This window comes from Rhinatrema bivittatum, chromosome 9 (assembly GCF_901001135.1).
Source record: "Rhinatrema bivittatum chromosome 9, aRhiBiv1.1, whole genome shotgun sequence".
Classification (NCBI taxonomy): Eukaryota; Metazoa; Chordata; class Amphibia; order Gymnophiona; family Rhinatrematidae; genus Rhinatrema; species Rhinatrema bivittatum.
Window position 1 is genome coordinate 125,204,388 of NC_042623.1, and position 24,097 is coordinate 125,228,484.

The 24,097-nt window shown below is 44.2% G+C and overlaps 1 protein-coding gene across 1 annotated transcript in view; it reads left to right on the forward strand.

Annotated features, from left to right (window-relative positions):
- The window catches only part of CHRM2 (cholinergic receptor muscarinic 2), a 395,804-nt gene extending 378,852 nt beyond the window's left edge, over window positions 1–16,952 (forward strand). The window contains exons 4-5 of the transcript XR_003858614.1: window positions 15,498–15,617; window positions 16,225–16,952. The gene's annotated coding sequence lies outside the window, so the exon portion shown is untranslated. The remainder of the gene's footprint in view (window positions 1–15,497; window positions 15,618–16,224) is intronic.
- Window positions 16,953–24,097: the final 7,145 nt, after the last annotated feature.

Here is a 24,097-nt window from a genome sequence, read left to right on the forward strand (position 1 = left end):
CTTGCAATTCTTTAACACTATTTTGCAAGTTTTTGATCAAAACAATATTCACCATAGTCATGGAGGCACCAAAATGGGACCCTAGAGCAGAAAGGAAATATTGCTCCTGCAATGACTCCAATACATTATTTTGGTTTTTCCTGATTGGTTGGATCATAATTTTGTCCACCTGGCTCAGGATATTCTGAACATCTGTGGTTGCATAATTCATGTGGTCTCTAACCTATTGATGAGTATTTGGGGAATGAATGTTAGTAATGTTAGTGTTTTTGAATTGCGTGTTGTAGGTCAATTTGTGTGACTATCAGTGATTGGGTAATCAGGAATCCAGGTGCATTTTGCATTACAATGCCTGACAAAATACCAGGTTCAATTGATTTGGCAGCTTCTGTTCAGCAACACTATCAGGAAAAGAGGGTTTGCTTCTCCATCTGAAATAGAGCAAAGAACCACTCCTCTGTTTCATGATAAGCATCAATAATATCAGGTGTAGAATCTTGATCTATAAGCACACTAGGATAACGAGGTTGAAGCTGATAAATATGGACCCATTTGAGTATCTTTACCATCAATATTTTCTATTAATTTGGATAAAATATGCAACCGTTGAAGCTCTATCCTTAATTAAAAATGAACCTTTCCAGTTTGGCAAAAATTTCCTCTCTTTAGTTTATTTGTACTGAAATTGTAGTAAAAGACTGTCACCAACTTTATATTCCTTAGTGGCAGTCTTTAACTTATAGTAGGCTTTTCTACCTCTAGCACTAGTTTCCAAAAGCAAAACTACTTTTGTAAATATTGTCTCACATGAGTGACTTATTCATGTGCATTTGTTGCACTTGTCAAATTAGAATCATACTTTCTGTAAAGTAAGTGCATTGGCAAAACCATTTCTCTACCAGTGATGATTTTAAAGGGTAGCATGCCTGTAAAATGATGTGGAGTGGTTTTTATTGCCATAAGTAATAGGGGTAATTTGATATCTCACTCTTCACCTGATGTGGACACATTTTTTAGAATGATAATGATATATTTATTTGCTCTTTCCATTTGTCCTGATGGGATATGTAAAAAGTATTTTTCATACCTAATAGTTTGCTTAATTAATTGACAGTAAAGTGGAAACCTTGATCCAAATCTACTTTCATTAGAAGACCCAATGACTGATCATATGATTTAACAGCAAAGTGACTGTTGTTTCAGTGGTGATAGATGCTGGAATGCATTCTATCAAATTGGTGAACATACATGTCACTGTGAACATGTTATTTATCACCATGAAAGAACATAGAAAAGGGTCACTATCTGTCTGAATGTTAGAACAGGGCATCATAATTCCTATGCTTTGCAAAGGAACTCTGTGTGATGAAGTAGGTTGGAATCTACATCAGGTTAAACAGCCTTCGGAGGGTAAGCATTTACAAACATAAAATGACTTTTTTTTAAAACTTACCCTGGGGTTGTATGTGTAAAAGCACACATGGATGTGGTTTTGCATGTACTTTTAAGCATACTGCAAAGAAGGTGTGGAGTTTAGGTGGGGAAATGATTTTTAAAAATCAAAAGTACACATGAAAATATGCAAGTAAATGTTCATGTAATTGCCAAGGTGGATCAGACCAATGGTCCATCTAGCCAAGCATCCTGTCTCAAATAGTGCCACCAGAGTCACCAAATGAAAACCAGAGCTAGTCTAAGTGTAAAGTTACTTGGCCTCCGCACAATCTCTAATAATTTTATATCCTTGTCTTCCAGGATTGCATCCAGACCCCTCTTGAACTGTGTTATGCTGTTTGCTATAAATACATTTGGTGGCAACTGATTCCACAATTGAACTACCTGCTGACTAAAATGCTTTTTTTGTGTTCATTTGGAAGCTGCTAGCATACAGATTCTTTGGATGCCCTCCTGGTCCTAGTATTTTTGGGACAGGGCACATTTTGCTTGTTCTTTTCTATGCATGACCTTGTAGACCTTTATCATGTCCCTCTTCAATCTTCTTTCTTACAAGCTAAAAATACATAAGTGTGAGAGAGTCCCCAATCCTCTTCACTGTTCTTGCTGCCTTTCTCAGTATCTTCCTGAGCACCACCACATCCTTGGGTTGACTAGAACTGTACGCAGTAGGGAGGTGCATCCTTGGAGTGATCAGAAATGTACATAGAAGGAATATGCATTAGTTTAAAATGAATAAGGAATGTAAACCAAATCAGAAACGTTTGTTTCACATTTTGGGAAATGAATATGAATGGCCAGTGCTCCAAAAATAAATACAAATTTTCATTTGCATTCATATTTCTTTCCCATTAAAGTCTATGGGAGAAGCAAAATTGCAGAAGGTTTTCTTCTTAATACAGAAGCCCTGCCCACAGTGCTTGCTGCTTAGCAACTAGTGATGTCATACTTGAGCCCACACTCTCTGGAGCAAGACTGGCAAAAAAGAGGGAAGGAACAAGCAAAATGCAGAACCAGTCAAGCTGAAGCATTTTTTTAATCCAGCCTATCCTAGCTGGCATTGCATGGATTGAGAGCGACTTCCTTTTTTTTTCAAGCTCAAAATAAAAAACTTTGACCAGGCACCATTTTGTCTTGGGCTTGGGGAGAGGGTGAATGATAGATTGTTAGCTCTGCTGAGAGCTGAAGATAATTTCCAAAGAACCTGAGTGACTAGGATTAGAAAAGGTTGAGCTCTAGTAGTGTGCCTTCCTTTTCTCTGACATAGAAACACAGCTTGTTACTGTGCCCAAAATCTTTGTTGTTTCTGTAAATGCAGTGTGATACATCTAGTAACACCGAGCACAGAAAGAGTGTGACTGTATTGCAATATTCATTGCAAAGCAAAACAATGCAAGCTCTCTGTCACTAGATATAAGTGGAAAGGACGTAGCACATTGCAACTGCAGTTGTGTATCTGTCTGACTAGGAGAGACAGCACCAAGGTCATCTAGAAACAGGCTGTCACTCACTAGTATGGGCTTTTCAGCAGTGACAATCTTCTGAAGAAGTGAAGGTCTGTGTGCATGAATGACGTGTGACTTTTCACACTGGTGTGTGTGTGTGTGTGTGTGTGTGTGTGTGTGTGTGTGTGAAAGAGTACTGAGGAGTATACACACTAACGCACGACATGTAAAAACAGTGTTTTTGCTGTCCTGAGTGAAAAATTACTGTGCCCCCTCCCCCACTTTGATTCATTCAGTGCCTGTCCTGGGCCTATCAGATAAAGCCCAGCTCCATCCTGCAATTTATATTTTTTTAAAATGACAGGCCCCCCTGCCCAGAACCCAAGGATAAGGAAGTGTATTAGGTACCCTAGGCAAACCTTATAACCTTGCACACACCCCACCTCCCTCCCCCCATACCCTTTTCAGACACACTCAAATAAATTATGCATTTATAACAAATTTTACATGAAAAAGAACATTCAAGAGTACAGTCTTCTAAGGCAAAAATATCACAACATGCATATTATATTTACATGTACTCCTGTGGTGCCAACTAGAAAACTTTGCAAAAAAGACACTTGGAGCTCCTATGGAATTAGACTTTTTGTAATGCATATTGGGTGTGAGCTTGGCCCTCAGAAAGCCATGAACAAACAGAATTGCCATTATAATATAGTAAACCTCCCATACCAAAACAATCCTAACAACTTTCTCTATGAAAATGCAACACTGCACATATTACACCAGGCACTGGAACACCAATAAAAGCTCTTATTAGGAAACCAGGCTACTACAGATCCCTACATGCAAGCAAAATACCTTACCTTGGTCACATATGCAGAGCACAGAGAGACCCTGACCAAATACAGAATAAAGAGAGTATAAACAGAAACGTACTGAGAAAAACTGAACTGGAACCCACAACAAGCCAGCCTCTATACGCAGAGCAACAATGGAAAAATAGAAACATTACCATACTTCAAAATAAATTAAATAAAATCAAGAAATATAAAACATAAGAACATGCCATACTGGGTCAGACCAAGGGTCGATCAAGCCCAGCATCCTGTTTCCAATAGTGACCAATCCAGGCCATAAGAACCTGGCAAGTACCCAAAAACTAAGTCTATTCCATGTTACTGTTGCTAGTAATAGCAGTGGCTATTTTCTAAATCAACTTAATTAATAGCAGGTAATGGACTTCTCCTCCAAGAATTTATCCAATCCTTTTTTAAACACTGCTACACTAACTGCATCCTCTGGCAACAAGTTCCAGAGTTTAATTGTGCGTTGATTGAAAAAGAACTTTCTCCGATTAGTTTTAAATGCTAACTTCATGGAGTGCCCCCTAGTCTTTCTACTATCCGAAAGAATAAATAATCGATTCACATCTACCCGTTCTAGACCTCTCATGATTTTAAACACCTCTATCATATCCCCCCTCAGCCGTCTCTTCTCCAAGCTGAAAAGTCCTAACCACTTTAGTCTTTCCTCATAGGGGAGCTGTTCCATTCCCTTTATCATTTTGGTAGCCCTTCTTTGTACCTTCTCCATCACAACTATATCTTTTTTGAGATGCGGTGACCAGAATTGTATACAGTATTCAAGGCGCGGTCTCACCATGGAGCGATACAGAGGCATTATGACATTTTCCGTTTTGTTCACCATTCCCTTTCTAATAATTCCCAACATTCTGTTTGCTTTTTTGCTGCCGCAGCACACTGAGCCAACAATTTCAATGTGTTATCCACTATGATACCTAGATCTTTCTTGGGTGGTAGCTCCTAATATGGAACCTAACATTGTGTAACTTTTGCATGGGTTATTTTTCCCTATATGCAACACCTTGCACTTATCCATATTAAATTTCATCTGCCATTTGGATGCCCAATTTTCCAGTGTCAGAAGGTCTTCCTGTAATTTATCACAATCTGCTTGTGATTTAACTCCTCTGAACAATTTTGTATCATCTGCAAATTCATTTACCTCACTCGTCGAATTTCCTTCCAGATCATTTATAAATATACTAGCGGTACCCTGCCACGCGTTGCAGTGGCAGAGTCAGGTTCTTTACCCTCCCTCCCCCTTCCCCTTGCTCATTTACCTCAGTCACTCAACCTCTTCCCCCTTGGTCACTCACCCCCTCTTCCCTCCCCTGTCCCCACTCCAACTCTCTCCCCTCACACTCACCTCTCCCCTCATTCTCCCTCCCCTCACTGTCACCTCCCCCCTCATTCTCCCTCCCCTGACACTCACCTTCCCCCCTCATTCTCCCTCCCCTCACTGTCACCTCCCCCCCGCCTACTGCCTACCCTTCAGATCAGAAAACCTTTGTCTTTCTATTTCTGTGGGAACCCCCCCACCCCCCAAAAAAACCCCAATCCCAACCCTTTAAATCAAATAATAACCCCCCACCCTCCTGCCCCCTCCCAAGACCTGGGAAATTAAAATTGTTGGTGCTACATGTGGTCTGTCCCTGGGCAGCTGTGCACATTATGTAGCCAAATAGGGGAGTGCCTAACCAAATTTGCACTTCCAAATTTGTTTTGTGGTCTGGGGAGGGCTATTTTGGTGCATTCCCGAGATCGTGCAAGTTTAGTGTATGTATTTGTGTATGAACTTCCCCCTTCCCCCAAAAAACAACCCTAGGAGAAAAGTTCTCTTAAACTAATCACCCCACACTCTCCTGCCCCCCCCCTCCCCCAGCCCTGCGAAAAACAGTAGCCAACCCCCTGCCCCCCCCAGAGTTGCTGAATGAATGAAACCTGCCCCCCCTCGTGACTCCTCCCCAAGATGTTCGCAATAAATTCATTACCACCCCCCACCCTCCAGACCCCCCGAGACCTGATAAAAATGTCAGTCAGTGGAACGGGCGTTCAGGAGCAGTCCGGGAGCGATGTATTGGCGTTGGTCCATAGGCTGCGAGCACTGAAACAGGTTCCGACGGCCCTTTGCCCTTACTATGTCAGTGGGGTGGAGCAATGCCAGCGGTAGGTCCTCTGACATAGTAAGGGCAAAGGTCCGCTGGCTGCCAGTCCTGAAAATGGTGCCAAGGGGCCCTCGCCCTTACTATGTCACATGGGCTACTGCCGCCATTGGTGTCCCCGAGTGGCATAGTAAGGGAAAGGGCCGTCGGCGCCATGTTGATTGCTGGCAGCCGATGGCCGTAGTGCAGGAGATGTGTCCCGGACCGGTCCTGGCCCCCCACTGGAGACTCCCGGACTTCTGTCAGGTTTTGTGTGTGTTGTGAGGGCCTGGGAAGTAAATAAATTTGGCATGTGTGTGGGGGGTGTGAGGAGGGTGGTTTTGTGTGTGTTGGGAGGCTGTAGGAAGTAAATCATTTTGGCATGTGTGTGGGGGGTGTGAGGAGGGTGGTGGGTGTATTTTATCTGTAAAGGAAATAGTTATCTTCCGGCGAAAAAAGTGTGCGAATGTGTTAAAATGGAAGTGAAATGTGGACCTGGACTGGAAAAATGATTAGTGTAGCGTGTGTTAGTGTAAGGTGTAACAGATGGCGCTTACGTCCAGCAGATGTCGCTGTTTTCTCGAAAAAATATTTAAACCTATTTTACCTGTCACAGGTGTGACATATCTGTAATGTAAGTACAGAAGAACCTTCTTGTATGCCAAATGAAGGCTGTGTCCAAATTTGAAAGCAATCGGTTCAGTAGTTTCTGAGATTAGCGATTTTGTCCAAACTTTTTAACATTTTTATTTATATAGATTGAAAAGTACGGGTCCCAATACAGATCCCTGAGGCACTCCACTGCCCATTCCCTTCCACTGAGAAAATTGTCCATTTAATCCTACTCTCTGTTTCCTGTCTTTTAGCCAGTTTGCAATCCACGAAAGGACATTGCCACCTATCCCATGACTTTTTACTTTTCCTAGAAGCCTCTCATGTGGAACTTTCTCAAACGTCTTCTGAAAATCCAAATACATCTACTGGTTCACCTTTATCCACATGTTTATTAACTCCTTCAAAAAAGTGAAGCAGATTTGTGAGGCAAGACTAACTGGTCTGTAGTTTCCCAGATCACCCCTGGAGCCCTTTTTAAATATTGGGGTTACATTAGCCACCCTCCAGTGTTCAGGTACAATGGATGATTTTAATGATAGGTTACAAATTTTTACTAATAGATCAGAAATTTCATTTTTGAGTCCCATCAGAACCCTGGGGTGTATACCATCCAATCCAGGTGATTTACTACTCTTCAGTTTGTCAGTCAGGCCTACCACATCTTCTAGGTTCACCGTGATTTGGTTTAGTCCATATGAATCATTACCCATGAAAACCTTCTCCGGTATGGGTATCTCCCCAGCATCCTCTTCAGTAAACACCGAAGCAAAGAAATAATTTAATCTTTCAGCGATTGCCTTATCTTCTCTAAGTGCCCCTTTAACCCCTTGATCATCTAACGGTCCAACTGACTCCCTCACAGGCTTTCTGCTTCGGATATATTTTTAAAAGTTTTTACTGTGAGTTTTTGCCTCTATAGCCAACTTATTTTCAAATTCTCTCTTAACCTGTCTTATCAATGTCTTACATTTAACTTGCCAATGCTTATGCATTATCCTATTTTCTTCTGTTGGATCCTTCTTCCAATTTTTGAATGAAGATCTTTTGGCTAAAATAGCTTCATTCACTTCCCCTTTTAACCATGCCAGTAATCGTTTTGCCTTCTTTCCACCTTTTTTAATGTGTGGAATACATCTGCACTGTGCTTCTAGGATGGTATTTTTTAACAATGTATACAAAAAAGAGCTGATTGTTTTCCAATCAATTAAACATCAACAAAACAAGGAAAACGAAAAAAAATTTTTTATCACAAATTGTGCTCAAAAATTTTTTTTAGAATTTTTGTAAGATAAGACTGACCGTATCGGCAAGCCTGACGACAAACCCCTTGGAAGATTCAACACGGGTTGTCCGGACTTCTCATCATTTACAGTCAACCTAAATCAATATTGTTTTTTCAATTTTTTTAATTTTTTTCAAAAAAAATGTTTCTAATCTGTAATATTTCAAAATAGTTTCTTCTTGATTTATAAATGTTTATAAGTCCAGAGCAATCATTTCAAATTGCAGAGACATATATTTTCAATAAACAAAGGGACAAGAACATCTGTTGCATAGCCTCTCACAACCTCTCGACATCCGGCCGATGTTTCGCTACTGCTTCATCAGGAGCGTGATATTATTACTGTTATTGGATAGCTCCCATCAATATTTGTTTCACAAGGAGCGTATTGAAATCCCTCTTGTCCAAACGTAGTATCTCCCGTCTAATTCATTTGATCGGGAGCATACCAAGCCTGTATCCACTGCACTTATGAAGGTGGTGTTTGTGTCCACCCGCTCAATTTTAAAAAATATTACACCCACTCGTTTTTCAAAGGTGTCTCCTCTCAAAATTGCCCGGAATTATCCTTCATCTTGAACGTCCACCGTCTCAATTGACTTCCGGACTTATAAACATTTATAAATCAAGAAGAAGAAACTATTTTGAAATATTACAGATTAGAAAAAATGTTTTTGAAAAAATTGAAAAAATTGAAAAAACAATATTGATTTAGGTTGACTGTAAATGACGAGAAGTCCGGACAACCCGTGTTGAATCTTCCAAGGGGTTTGTCGTCAGGCTTGCCGATACGGTCAGTCTTATCTTACAAAAATTCTAAAAAAGATTTTTGAGCACAATTTGTGATAAAAAAAAATTTTTCGTTTTCCTTGTTTTGTTGATGATTTTTTAACAATGACCATGCTTCTTGCACACTTTTTACCTTTGTAGCTGCTCCTTTCAGTTTTTTCTAACTATTTTTTCTCATTTTATCAAAGTTTCCCCTTTGAAAGTTTAGCACAAGAACTGTGGATTTGCTTACTGTCACCCTTCCAGTCATTAATTCAAATTTTTGTTTTCATTCTGCTTTTTAATTAATAGGGATAAGTTAGAATTTTTTAGCTCAGGTGGGTTTTTAGTTACAGGCACTTGGACTACTTTTCTTATTATTGGAACCTCACTGTCAGGATGCCCTAATTCTAATGCATCATTAGTATCCTTTAAAGATACCTCTCTCCGAACCATGCACTGCTGAGCGACTGTCGGCTTTCCCTTTTGTTCTAGTTTAAAAGCCGTTCTCTCTCCTTTTTAATCATAATAGTAAAGTCATATTCATAAAAAGAATATTTTAAACCAGTTAATGAATAGAATATAAAAAATTTCCCAAAAAAAAAAATATTTCAAAAATTTGATGAATAAAAAATCCAATTAAAAAATGTTCTATTCCCCACCCCCCAAAAAAATAAATATTTCAAAAGAGCAGAATCATCACATTTCACCCAATAATTAAAGGATTTAAATATAAATAATAAGGATTTAAAAATCTGCTCTCCATACCTGGAATCTGATTTCCAGTCACCCTGAGATTGTCATGGATTGGGGGAGATAAGGCGGCACATTTTATCTTCTCTCACACACATGCACAATAACGTTCATTCTCTCACACACTCCCTCTAACAAACTGTTACCTCCCGGCAGTAATGTGGACCCCAGTGATAGAGTAACAGCCTACCTTGAGCAAAGTCGCTGCGAGGGATGGCCAGGTCCAGGACAAGCAGCGAGACAGCAAATCCAAATAACAGTCCAGGTTCAGGGCAGGCAGCGAGACAGCGAATCCAAAGAGCAGTCCAGGTTCAGGGCCGGCAGCAATCCAAAAAATCCAAATAACAGTCCAGGTTTGGGGCAGGCAGAGAGACAGCAAATCCAAAGACAGTCCAGGTTCAGGGTAGGCAGCGAGACAGCAAATCCAAATAGCAGTCCAGGTTCAGGGCAAGCAGCAAGACAGCAAATCCAAATAGCAATCCGATTTGAGGAGGAACAGCAACCAACAAAAATGCATCAGCACAAGCAAGCCTGTAGCCGAGGCACTTGCTATGCCGAGGAGCTGGTTTAAATACACATTTTTTTCCCACGCTCTGTGCCGGCCCATCGGGGACACCAGCGTGGGGGGCAGAGCCTGGCCAAGTTATTTTGGGCGGCGCGTTGCAGCGTGCGGCCGTGCCAACAGCAGGAGGGAAACACGCAAAGTCAGGGGGGGTTCCCGGATTTGAGGTATGGAAGCACGTCGTAACAGTACCCCCTCCGCAACATCCCTTTAGGCTTGGGTTTGGAGGGAAATCATTGGTCGAAGTCCCATATCAATTGGGGTGCTTGAATATTCTTGAGTGGTTCCCATGAATTTTCTTCTGGTCCATAATTTTTCCAAGAAATCAAGTATTGAAAGGACCAGCCCTTTCTCCTACAGTCTAGAATCTCCTCAACCTCATATTGCAAGTCCTCCTCCATCACATCGGTTGGAATTTGTATAGGCCTTCTTGATGGCCAGGATAAGATTGCTAGTTTTAGGAGGGAAATATGGAAGGTGTTGTGAATCTGGAATGAGGGTGGTAGTGTCAAGAAGGGCCTCGAAGGCCTTGAATTCTGTTACACTACTGGGGGTTTAGTGTGCCCTTGGGCCTCAGCCCAGGCCCCGACCTTCAGGGCCGAGCCGAGGGTTGACGGTGGCTCCGCATGGCTAACGGACTGACCCTCTGCCAGGCTTGCAAGCTCCCAAGGCCAACATCCAAGGATGTTGGAAATTGAATGGTCCTCCGACCATTCCGAGCCCTTTCGGACCTGCTGTGAACAGCATGGAGCAGCAGGCCTGGCCTGAGGTTGAGAGCAGACGGAGGCCTTGACACGAAGACAGGACTATGGTCGATGCGACGGCATCCTTGACGAAGACACTTGACTGATGCGATGGCATCACAGGCATGATGAGGAACTTGACATCCAAACAGGAAAAACCCAAGGCATGGACATTGGCACTGTCTCTCAGGGCGCCCTACTCAGGCCACCCGCGGGACTGAGTCGCGGACCACCCTGTCCCACTGGCGCGCCCTACACAGCCCTTGCAGGCTGGTCACGGACCACGAGGAGAGCGGGAAAGCGCAGGGAACACCCAGGCAAGGAGGAACTCCAATGACGAAGCCGGTGTCATCCGAAGCTTCCCCCAAGACTGGCAGGAACAGAGGCTCAGGAGTACAGGGACACTTCCCACCTGCAAGCCACCCCATTCTCAGGCATACACCATCTGAGAGAACCGGCTTACAGGAACAGAAGGCTCAGGAGCACCAGACGAAGACACGGGGAAGAACATCCTGGAAGGAAGACACATCAGGAGGTGGAAGATCATAATGAGACATCAAAACATGGACCGGGACCTCAGGCGGAACACCAAGACATGAAGACGTGGTAGAAGGCAGATGAGACGAGGAGCTCCACGAAGAAGCAGGAGCCTCCAGAGGGAAGTCACGATGATGCAAGGCGAGGAACAGACTGACGTAGCAGCCCTTTATAGGGCTAAAGCAGGAAGTCCCATCAAAGGTGTGCCTGGCCCTTTAAATTCAGTGAAGAGGAGCGGCCGCATGCCTAGAGGAAGCAGGAGAGCTGTGCAGGACCGCGGACAGCGGCCTGCACCAACGTCAGCATGCAGAAGAGGCAGGACTGGCCTGAGACGCAGGCCCGACGTAGGCAGCGGCTCCAGCCACTGCGGGAGACCCCGGGGGCGGCTCCAGCCACCACTCGAACCCAGGGATGCGGCCTTAGTGCCGTGAAGAAGCTGATGACATTGGGGGCGGTCCCAGCCCCTCAGGAAGGTGCAGGAAGGCCGCGGCTCCGACCGTGGAGCAGAAGAGGATCTAGGGCGGCCTCTGGGCCGCGGGGGCAGGCAAGACTGCGGCTCCAGCCGTGTTGGAGGCCCAACCGCGGTGTCCTGCCGCATTGGGGAAGACAGCACAGCCTGGTGAGTCTGCTCACGGGGAAACCCGCGGGCAGCAGCGTTCATAACAGGTAGCCGTAATTTATAAGTGACTTCTCCAATCTGTTTTTCGACTGGGAATGGTCCCACAAAACGAGGGGAGAATTTTGAGGAGGGCATGCGAAGTCTGAGATTCCTGGTACTCAGCCAGACTAGATCTCCTTGTCGAAGTTGCAGGGCGGGTCTTCGCTTCTTGTCTGCCTGTTTCTTGGCTTTGGTTGCAGCCTGTGGTAAAAGGATGCGAATGTCTTTCCATAAGTTCTTCAAATTTTGAGAGGCTAATTCTACTGCCAGGCAAGGTGAAGATGCAGCAATAGGCAGTGGTATCCGAGGGTGTCAACTGAAGACCACATAAAAGAGTAATGTGCCAGTGGCCTGTGTACAATGGTTATTGTGGCAGATTTCTGCCCAAGGGAGTAATGAAGCCCAATTATCTTGGAGTTGATTTACATAGCAGCGTAGAAATGTCTTGAGTGATTGATTGGTTCGTTCTGCTAATCCATTGGTCTGTGGGTGATATGCTGATGAGAAATCCATTTGTATTCCGTACTTTTTACAAAGGGTTTTCCAGTATGTTGCAGTAAACTGTGTTCCTCTATCTGAGAGGATGTGTTGAGGCAGTTCGTGGATTCGAAAGATATGTTGAATAAATAAAAGAGCCAACTTTGGAGCTGAGGGTAATCCAGGAAGGGGAACAAAGTGGGCCATCTTAGAAAAATGGTCTACAATGACCCAGATGGTGTTGTTTCCTTCAGATAGGAGTAAGTCTGTGATGAAGTCTGTCGCAACGTGGGACCAAGGTTTGTTGGGTACTGCTAAGGATTGCAGCAGACCCCATGGTCGAGTCCGGGGGGGCTTGTGCATAGCACAGGTAGAGCAAGATTCCATGAATCTTTTAGTGTCCTCCTTCCATTGAGGACACCAATAGTGGTGGGGAGAGGAGCTCTCTGGTGTGGTGGAGACACGGATGACCTGCCCAGAGGCAAGCGCAAAAGGTAAAACAAATTTTTTGAGGGGGGTTAGAGGGGAAAAGGTTAAGGGAAGGGGTGGGAAGGTCAGGTTAGGGGGAAGGGAACAGGGGAAGGCAGCGCGGCTCAGCGCGCACAAGGTACACAATTGTGCACCTTCTTGCGCGTGCCAACCCCGGATTTTATAACATGCGCACACCTGCGCACGCATGTTATAAAATCAGGCGTACATGTGTATGCGCGGGGTAGTGCGAGCACATGTAGGCTGCGTGCACATATAATAAAATCTACCCCTAAATATGTTAGTACGCAGTAATACCAATTAGTGCGCACTGTTTTCTAGCTAACGAAATCCTCTGAATTGATACTTTTTACTTTTTAATTTGCATTTTGTAGTGCGCACTAACATTAGTTACAGTGCGCTAACACATACTTAGTGCGCTGTAAGTTCTATTAGGGCGCACTAACTAACCTGTTAGTGCGCACTAACGAGCCTTAATGCGCATTAACATCGGTGTACTGCGCACTAATGCTGAGATAGTCCGAACTAACTGGTTGTTAATGCGTATTAAGGCTCGTTAGTGCGCACTAATGCACTTAGGCAGAAATTGCCGGAATAAAAAAACCGAACCGTGTAAAAACGAAATTTTTTGCAGAGCAGCTGATCCAAAGCCAGACCCGATATCTTTAAACAAAGCACATCTCTAGCCTGTATCGCAGTTAGGTCTACCGGGTCCATAGCCTCGGCTAACTGTTACCTCCTGGCAGTGATGTGGATCCCAGTGATAGAGTAACGGCCTACCTTGAGCAAAGTCGCTGCGAGGGATGGCCAGGTCCAGGACAAGCAGCGAGACAGCAAATCCAAAGAGCAGTCCAGGTTCAGGGCAGGCAACGAGACAGCAAATCCAAATAGCAGTCCAGGTTCAGGGCAGGCAGCGAGACAGCAAATCCAAATAACATCCCAGGTTCAGGGCAGGCAGCGAGACAGCAAATCCAAAGACAGTCCAGGCTCAGGGCAGGCAATGAGACAGCAAATCCAAGAGCAGTCCAGTTTCAGGGCAGGCAACGAGACAGCAAATCCAAATAGCAATCCGAGTCGAGGAGAAACAGCAACCAACAAAAACGCACTAGCACAAGCAAGCCTGTAGCCATGGCACTTGCTGTGCCAAGGAGCTGGTTTAAATACACATTTTTTCCCACGCTCTGCGCCAGCCCGTCAGGCACGCCAGCGTGAGGGGCAGAGCCTGGCCAAGTTATTTTGGGTGGCGCATTGCAGGCACAGCCATGCCAACAGCAGGAGGGAGCCGTGTGAAGTTGGGGGGGGGGGGGGGGTTCCCAGACTCGAGATATGGAAGCACGTCGTAACACATACACAGGCTGCCTCTCCCTCACTGATACATTATGTGTGTGTGTGCCTGTGAGAGCCTATATGTGACACATAGCTTGTCACAGGCACACAAACATATAAGCTCTCTCACAGATACATTCATAGGCACACAGGTTCTCACACAGACACACACATTTCTCACACACATGCACAAACATGCATGCTCTCAGGCACACACAGGCTCTCACTCATTCACAGATACATACAAGCTCACACACACACACACACACACGTGGTCTCCTGTTACCGAGGGCCTCCTATGCTGTCTTTGGGCCATGGCTGAATGAGCTCCACCATGGCCCCGTGGGTCTCCTGCTATCTTCAGGCCGTACGGCCCAGCATTCTTCCTGCTTGGGGGAGGGAGGGAGCAGAAGCTGTGTGTGTGGGCGTTGTGCGCACGCATGCCCATGCTCGTAAGTCAGGCCTCTCCTTCCGGCGCCAGCTGGTTAGGCTGCTGCTGCTGCCTCTCCTGCTGCTGCCAGCCCACAGCCTCCTTGGGTGTGCCGCTCTGTGCAAATGCACGGTGTGCAAACCCGGTCATGCCGGACCTGCATGAAAAAAAGACAAACCCTTCTATATGTAGTGAACATTGGGTAGTGGACACTCCTAATGACTGTGTCAACTGTACGTCATGCCACAGGCAATCGGAGGAAGGGGTAAGTGGTGTAGTATTGGCAGAGGGAAAAGAAAAGCTTAGTTTCCCTACAGGAAAGGCACCTCAAAGTGAAAATCTCAACACATCTGGTAGCACAAGAACTACTCCTCCTTCCAAGCTAAAAAGATTTCTCTCTCAGGAGGAAACTACATGGCCGGGGCAAGGCACAGGCATTGTCAAGCAAAGAAGTTAAGACTGAAAGAAGATGTGCTGCCTCTGTTAGCTCTCTTCCTAAGGTACAGGGCGAGGAGAAGAGTTAGTGGAGGAAGGCATTGGCACTGGCAGTGGAGAGGCAAGGGCAGTACTAGGAGTGGAGGAAGCAAAACCAGCACAGAGCTTCCCTTGGATGCCTCTGAATCTACTGATTCAGAGGAATCTTATCATGTATTCTCCAAATCTGAGGAGATAGTATAGCAAGTAGCTGAGAACTTTTTTTGGGGGGGGGGGGGGCAGCATAATTATTTAAACTTTTTTATATTATACCCTATCCCAGACGAGGCAGATTACAGTATCAAACAAAAAAACATTAGCAAATTATACAAGGCATGGACAAAAACATTAAAATTCTCATTAAGCTTAAAATTGATCAAAAGCACATCATTTTATATCTAAGTATTTTGAGTAAAGTAATAGGCCTTGAGTTGCTTCCTGAGCATCCTATAATCTGAGATTTCTCATATCTCCAGCAGAATTGAGTTTCAGATGGAGGACCTGCATCAGAAATAGCCCATTGCCAAGCTGCACACAATCACTCCTCCTTCATAGGAGTGGCCATCAACTTTCTCTCTGCGGAACACAACGTACAGGTGGGACAGTAAGGCTTTAACTAATTTTTTTAATATTGGGGACCATCTCTTTTAAGCATCTTTTAAACAAGTGCTACATGTTTAAAGTTGGCCCTTTGTGCTACAGGCAGCCAACGAGCTGCAGTATGATATGGTCCCTCATCAGATTGCCAGTAATTAAATACATGGCTGCATTTTGCAGTATCTGAAAAGCCCAAAGGTGAATTTTAGGCTAATCCACATTGCAATAAGTCATTACGCTTAGGCAATAGACTACTATTGTTCGAAAATCTTGAGCCATAAGAATGTGTTTCAACTCATGGATAATCCATAAAATATAGAGAGATGATCTTAATACTTAATCAGGTGAATTTTCAAAAGATTTATGCATGTAAATGTAACATACTATCATAGCAATTTTCAAAGCCATTTACACCTATTGACCTATTGATGCCCATTTATACAGATAAAGTGCATTTGTATGTGTAAAACCTAGTTTAAAATATGTAATTACCTTTGAAAATCAGGCCCAATGAATGTGACTTTTTATTGAAATCTGTAAGTCTTCAAATACAAAGGTCATGCACCTCTATAGTGATCCTGATTTCAATGCTCTTAAATTGAATAGGAGGAGCAGCAGCAGCAGGAAATCCAGCTCTACCAACCCACATGAATTCCGATTTTCTAACATTAAGTACCAGTTTATCTTGGGCCATCCAGTCATCCACATGATGTAAGAGTGCATACCAGTACCCACAAATGGTCAAATGATGATCAACTAAATCAAATGCAGAGGAAATATTAAGCAACACGAAAAGCACCTCACCACCCGAGTTCATCTGGCATAAAGAGTCAACCAAGGAAGCCAGCAAAGTCTCCATGCTTTGGCTACACCAGAACCCGCTGTGAATGTGGTTTAGCACATTGTACTCATCCAAAAAAAATCTACTAACTGCACTTATATTCACTGCTCAAGCACCTATGCCAGGGAGGGAAGTTTTTAAATTGAGCAGTAACTTGCTAAATTTGTAACATCCAAAGAAGGCTTTTTGAGTACAGGACTAACTATAGTCTTTTTAATTACTCTGAGCATCACACGCTCCTCAAACGTGAGATTAATTATCTTAGCTAAAACCTCTACAAATAAGTCCTTCAGAGTACACACTACCCAAAATAGGAATGGGTTACTATTTCCAGCTAGCCTTCATTTCAAGTTCTGTGTGGTGTCTCTTTAATTTTACCAATTGCTTTTGTATAATTTTATGTTTTTTATATTGTATTGTGTACATTTCCCTGTACTCCACTTAGTATGGTTTATCCTGTATAGGCAATTTATAAAAACCTGTAAATAATAAATAAATGGGTTCCATGTAATGTGAATTGATCTCAGTTGAGATAAAACTGTAACAATCACTTCTTAACACATCAAAAATTGGCCCACGGTACTGCTACTAGGACAGCTGTAGTAACAACTGACCCTACTTGAATGTTAACAGACACATGAAGGCTCTTCAACTTCTTGGCACAGTAACTGGCAAAAAATAACATATTTGAACACACTCTCAGGACTTTTCAATACAATCTTTCACCACCCTGATCAATTCAAGTGGAGGATTCCAGGAATTCTTCAAACACAAAGTAAAATAGGATCTCCTGGAATAGCTATTTTATAGCACCGAGAACCACCCTTAAATTAATCTTTCAACTATGGGGATGGATTTTGTCACCACTGTCTCTCAGCTCTCCGCATTGCTCTTTTCAGTGAGATCAGTTCCTGTGAGTACCAGGATACAAGAGAATGGGCATGACCACTGTGATCATTTTAAGTGGATCCACCACATCCAATGTCTCAGCCAAATGAAAGGGGGGGGGGGGGAAATTACCAATGAGACAACATCATTATAGACTAGTAAATCCTATCTCATAGATCACTGTGTATTAAGTGCAGCAGTATCTATTGATCCCCTACTATGCTTAACAGCTTTAAATGGCACTAAAGTAGGACTGATGGTGGCACAAACCTAGGGAATGATGGGACCATGAAACAGAACCAACATCCAAGGTCTGAACACAACCCTTAATGTGCAACAATTATGAAAAGAAAACCAGATTATGAGTGTGCCCTCTTCAATGGGGGGGGATGTACATGTTGATAAACCTATGAGCTGTGAACACAAATACATCTTCAGCCAATGTAGAATTAGCCCTATCTACCTGAATATTAGTCACCCATGATAATAATCTGTTCATGTAATAGTTAAAGGCAAGCTGTTCAACTGAAGAAAAACTATTAGGGCCAGATTTTTAAACATGCGCGGGTGTACATTTGTTCACGCAACCCGGCGCAAACAAATCTACGCCCGATTTTATAACATGCGCGCGCTGCCGCGTGCATGTTATAAAATCCTGGGTCAGTGCGCGCAAAGGGGTGCACACGTGCACCTTGAGCACACCGAGCCCAAGGGGAGCCCCGATGGCTTTCCCCATTCCCTCCAAGGCCGCTCCGAAATCGGAGCGGCCTTGGAGGGAACTTTTTCTCCGCCCCCCCCCCCACCTTCCCCTCCCTTCCCCTATCTAACCCACCCCCCAGACCTAACTAAATCCCCCCCTACCTTTGTTGAAAAAGTTGCGCCTGCCCAAGGCAGGCGTAACTTGCACGAGCCGGCTTGCCATCCCCCGGCATAGGCCGCTGTGCCGGAGGATTCAGCCCTGCCCCCGAACTGCTGCCATGCCCCGGCCCCGCCGCCAGACCGTTACCACGCCCCCGGCCCTGCCCCCAGACCACCCATTTTTTAAAGCCCCTGGAAATACGCACGTCCCGGGGCTTGTTCAGCGCGCGCAGGGGCAGGCAGGGGCAGCATTTCGGGGGTTACCAAAAATCTGCCCCTATATGTAGTGCTCTCCTCTGAACCAACTTTCTGTTTACCCAACCAAAGAAATTGATCAAATTCATCTGATAAGACCTACTTCTTGTAAAACCATACTTCCTCGGATGTTGTGATACATTTGATTACAGAATCTGTCCTAACCTCTGTTTAGCAGTGATTCCATTAATTTCCTCACCGGAGGTCAGAGTAACCAGCCTATACTCCCCAGCCTCCTCCTTAATTCTACTTTTGTGAATATGAACCACACCTGCCTATCTCCTGTCCTCCAGAACTATCCCTGACTCTAAAGAAGCTTTGTTGCCAGAAATCTTTTTTAAAGTTCTCTTAATACCCCACCTAACCCAATCACTTTATCTAGTTTAGTTAGTTCCTCTTGAGCACACTTTTCTGAAAATTGATTGCGTTTTATCTCACTTCCAATCTTATTTGTATTTGTTTTATGTGGTCATGCTCCTGTCCCTTCTATAGTGAACACACAAAAAAAAAATTGTTAAGTAATTTCACCTTTTCCACATTTGCCTCTACATATTCCTTCACTTCACCTCTGAGTATCACAATGCCACTTTTGCACTTCCTCCTATCACTAATATCTAAAAAAGTCATCTCTCCCAATTTTACCTTATTTGCTATTTTTTATCCATTTGCATCTTTGCATTCCTGACTACATTTCCAGCTTCTCCTAGCTTTTCTAGATAGATCCCTGTCTTTCTATTTCCTTGATCTCTTGTATCTTATGAACGCTAACTTTTTTCCATACCTTTTCAGCTACTTCTTTAGAATACCATAGTAGTCTCTGTTTCTTCTTTCCTTTATTAACTTTCCTAACAAAAAGGTCAGTTGCCCTTATAATATCTTTTTAGTTTTGCTCACTGCTCTTCTACTTACCCTGCATTTTTCCATCCAGCAAACAACTCCTTGAAGTACTCCCCCCATTAGAACAAAGTTAGTTTTCTTGAAGTCTGACCCTTGCTTTTGAATGAACCTTCATCTCTTGCACTCTAATACTGAACTACTCCATTTGGTGATCAATGGATCTCAGATCATCATCCACTACCTCAGAAACATTGTTCTGTTGTTAAGCACCAGGTCCAGTATCACCACTATGACCCCCAACCCTCTTGTGTGGGTTCCATTACCAGTTGACAGGACAGATCTCCCTGCAGAGAATCTAGAATCTCCTTACTTCTAGAAGACCCACAGATGGGATGTGCCAATTGACATCCAGCAAGATTGAAATCCCCTAGCAATACCACCTCTCCTTTTATAGCAATTATGAGGTTGATATTCAAAAGTCATTTAGACGGATAACTTAAAAGTTATCCATCTAAATGGCAAAAAACTGGCATATTCAACTACTTAATGTTATGGTTATGAGGTGTTGGAGTGGATTCTTAGGTACTGCGGTGATGGCCACTACCACGGGAAGGAGCCCCATGAGGAACCGCAGTACTAGGCTAGACTCTATACTCGCAGACACAGAGAAGTTGTATTTATTGTACAGCTCGATGGTACTGCCCGGGGAGCGGGCAGCAGTGAAGTAGTCCAGGGGTCCTCAGCAGAGGAGACCAGTCTCATACTCGAGTAGGTGATAGGCAGCGTGGTATAGCAGGGACAGGTCCCGGATATAGACACAGAGCGCTGAAGATGAAGGTGAGACAGAAGGTTAGTACTCACTGAAGTATAAAGCTGTATTGTTGAAGGTCCTGGCAGGCAGAAGTTGTTCAGTGGCAGGCACCAGATTAGGGAGAGCAGGCCCTCGAGGAGCGAGTACCCGGTATCCCAAGATAGGTACCTGAAATAGAGCAGAAGGGCCCCTGAGGAGTGGGTACCCAGGTTAGTGAAGAAATACCTCGAAAGGCAGAGAGAGTTTCCTGAGGCAGCTGGGAAGCGGCAGAGCAGCTTAGACTGGAGGCAATCCAATTCTTGCTAACTCACAGGCCAATACAGTAAAGTCTGCGGCATGTGCACCAGCCACTCGCTGGTGCACGTGATTCAGTATTTAAATTAGGTCCGGCGGCTGTCAACGGGTTTGACAGCCGACGCTCAATTTTGCCGGCATCGGTTCTCGAGCCCGCTGACAGCCACAGGCTCAGAAACTGGACGCCGGCAAAATTGAGCGTCCGGTTTTCGGCCCGACAGCCGCGGGCCAGATTCAATTTTTTTTTTTTTAACTTTTTTTTACTCTTCGGGACCTCTGACTTAATATCTCCATGATATTAAGTCGGAGGGTGCACAGAAACGCAGTTTTTACTGCTTTTCTGTGCACTTTCCTGGTGCCGGAAGAAGTTAGCTCCTACCTTTGGGTAGGCGCTAATTTCTGAAAGTAAAATGTGCGGCTTGGCTGCGCGCATACCTAATAGGGCCCTCAACATGCATTTGCATGTTGAGGGCGCTATTAGGTTCAGCGGGTTGGACGCGCGTTTTCCGTCCCTTCCTGAATAAGGGGTAAGGGAAAACACGCGCCCAACGACAGGCTAACAGTGCCAGGATATGATGACGTCACTCGGAGGGGATGCCCCCAAGGTTCCCGCCATGACGTGGATAAAGATGTGGGTGGCGTGCACGCGCACACCCTAGGAGGCCCTCAGGAAAATCATGGTGAACACCGTCGCCATTGCCGATCCAGGGACACCGGAGAGAGCGGCATGAAGATGCAGCAGCAGCCATCTTCCCAAGACTTGAGGAGAGAGAAGGAAGAAAGGTGAGGCACAGAGGTCGAAGCCGTCTGAGACCGACGGAAGCAACACTTAAGTAGTTATCCGAGAAGAAGCGGTGTTAGCTAGATAAGTTATCCAGCTAACTCTGGATGGGCGCCAGACCTTTTCTAAAGCTAGCCGGATAAACTTATTCAGCTATATTTATGATAGCCGGGTATATTCAGTGGTGGGATCATGGCATTGAATATACCCTCATCGTTAAGTGGATAAACTTATCCAGCTAATTAGCCAAGCCACACAGCAGCTGAAAATGGTTCCCCTTTGTGAATATCCTCCATTAAATCCCTATCCATTTCTTCTGTCTGCAATGGAGATCTGTATATTACATCAGTATAAACATATGCTCCATTTTCTCTTTTCAGATTAACCCACATGCTGCCTTTCCTTTCCTTGTAAGCTCTTCAATTGTGTTGCTTTAATAATTTTTTTATACGTGTCACTCCTCCTCCCTTTCTTCCTACCAATCCTTCCTGAATAGATTGAAGCCCATTATAACTATATCACAGTCATGGTTTTCTATGTACCGTGTCTCTATGACAGCTACTACATCAAAGTCAACCTCTTCATGTCTGCTTCTAGATCTGGAACTTTATTTCCCATTCCATGAGCATTAGTGTTAATAATATTCCATATGTTGCCCTTTTTTTACCATTTCTATATAAGTGTTTAATGTTTTACTTACTTTAGGGCTTTAATGTTCACCCACCCTGATGATCCTAATTTAAAGCCTTCTTCAGTAGATTTGCCAGTCTAAGCTAGAAGACCCTAGAAATATGTAGAAGCAAAGTTTTTGTTTAGGTTTGTTAATTTGTTTGTAAGTTACTTGCTTTCATTTGGTTAATTTAAACAAAAAAAATGTTACTTATTCATTTTATTAGTTTATTTGTTTACCATTTAAGTCAAAGGGGAAAGCACTTCAGCCTATTTTGGGCTCCAAAATTGGAGTTCACTCATCAATTCTAATGTTACTTGTGGGAAGACATCATCAGAAGGGGGAAAGAACTCCAAGGCACCTAGATTGTGGCAAAGAGGCACCAAAAATAGCATGAATAGATTAAGGCACTGTAAAAGGGCAAAGGGTTGCCACCAGTGGCAAAAGTTCTCAAAGGCACTGAGAGAGGAGCAAAAGAGCAGCATAAGCGAGAAGCACACACTAAAGCTTCAAAAGAGGGCACCAGTCATAACATTATGAACTCTCAGAGACAGCACAAGAAGCAAAGTGTCAACAGGAATGGCATCAACAATCCCAACAAGGGAAAATTAAACAGAAAAGGTGGCAGGAATAGACCCACAGCACCAGTAAGGACAGGGCTGGTGTGTCCCAATAGGTGAACTAGGTAGTCGCCTAGGGCACCAGCCATTAGAGGTGGCAAAGAGCAGCCATGTGGGGCCACGAGCAGAACCTATCCCGCTCATGGCTGAGATAAGAAGAGATTCAGCGGACTGCGAGCATTACCCATTCTGCTTGTGGCTAACAGAAGCAGAGGCTCGATGGGCCATGAGCAGCATCCATCCTGATCGTGGCCAAGAGAAGCAGAGTCTTGGTGGGCCAGAAGCAGCATCTCTGTTTGTATGAATGTGTGAGTGAGAGGAATTCTGTGTGTATGAGAGAGCAATGGTGTTAGTGAGAGAGAAGGAGGGAGCTTGCATAAGGGTGTGTGTGTCTGAATGAGATAAGGAACCTAAGTGTGTGTAAGAGAGGGGACTGTCTGAGTGAATGAGGTGATGGTTGGAGCCAGGGCCTGGACCATGGGGGAGGGGGGTGGGCACAAGGCAGAAGGCTCACCTAGAGTGCCTAATATCCTTACACCGGCTCTGAATAAAGAGAGATAGCAGCCCAACAGAAGCATCAGCACACCAAGGCACCATGAGATGTGCAAAGCAGCCCTTACAGTGGCAAGAACACCTCAAGGTGTAGAGTCTGGAGCATACCAGCAAGGCAGAGTGACAACAAGACCCTCAAGGTACAAAGTCTGTATATGGCAGCAATGCTGAATGGATGAAAAACACCTAAGGTATAAGATAGGGAATACAGCAGTAAGGCAGCAGGGCATGGGAGATGTCTGTCTTCCTGTTGAAGCACTTGCCACTAGTCAGATTTAGTAAAGAGAATGATCTGTCAGTATCATTTTTGTGACACAAGCTTTTATTACTTTCCCTATTTGAAACTGATCTCACTGCTGATCCTTTTGAAGGTATGGTCTCCATAATTATATAAATAAGTGTTTTTTTGTGTTGCGTCCATCTGTCTTCGATGGCTTCGCCCCGCTTGCCTCACCTTATTCTCGGCTCCTCCCGCTTACCTGGGCAAGATGGCTACTGCAGCGTCTACAAGCTGACCTCTCTGGCATCCCCAGAATGGCTATGGTGCAGCCTTCCGCCATTGCTTCTCCCAGGTACCTACTAGGGTGCACGCGCAACCCACATCTTTGTATCACCCTTGGTGCGAACCTCAAGGGCGTTCCCCTCATGCTGACATCACACCATCTGGGTATATCAACTTCACTAATTTGCTAGCTCCCCGAGTTAGCAAGGACTCAAATCCGTTCCTGTCTACGCTACTCTGCCGCTTATGTTCTTCCTAAAAGCTGCATAATTAACCTCCGATATGATTAAAAATGAAGCTGAATTCAACATCAAAGACCCGCATACTGAAAACATCTTCTTTCGGAACACCTCCTTTTTTTATCTGCCTCACCCCCAGCACCTCAAATAAAATATCCTCTGCTGAACATAAACTTTATTAAAAAAAATACATTTAATATTGGCCTATAACTAGATGGCAAAATTAGCAGTAGGTTACCTCACTTTACAACTGGCCTAACAATAACTCTCTTCAGTTCTTTAGAAACAAAACTTTCTAAAAGAGAAATTGATTAATTTCTGAATTAAGTCC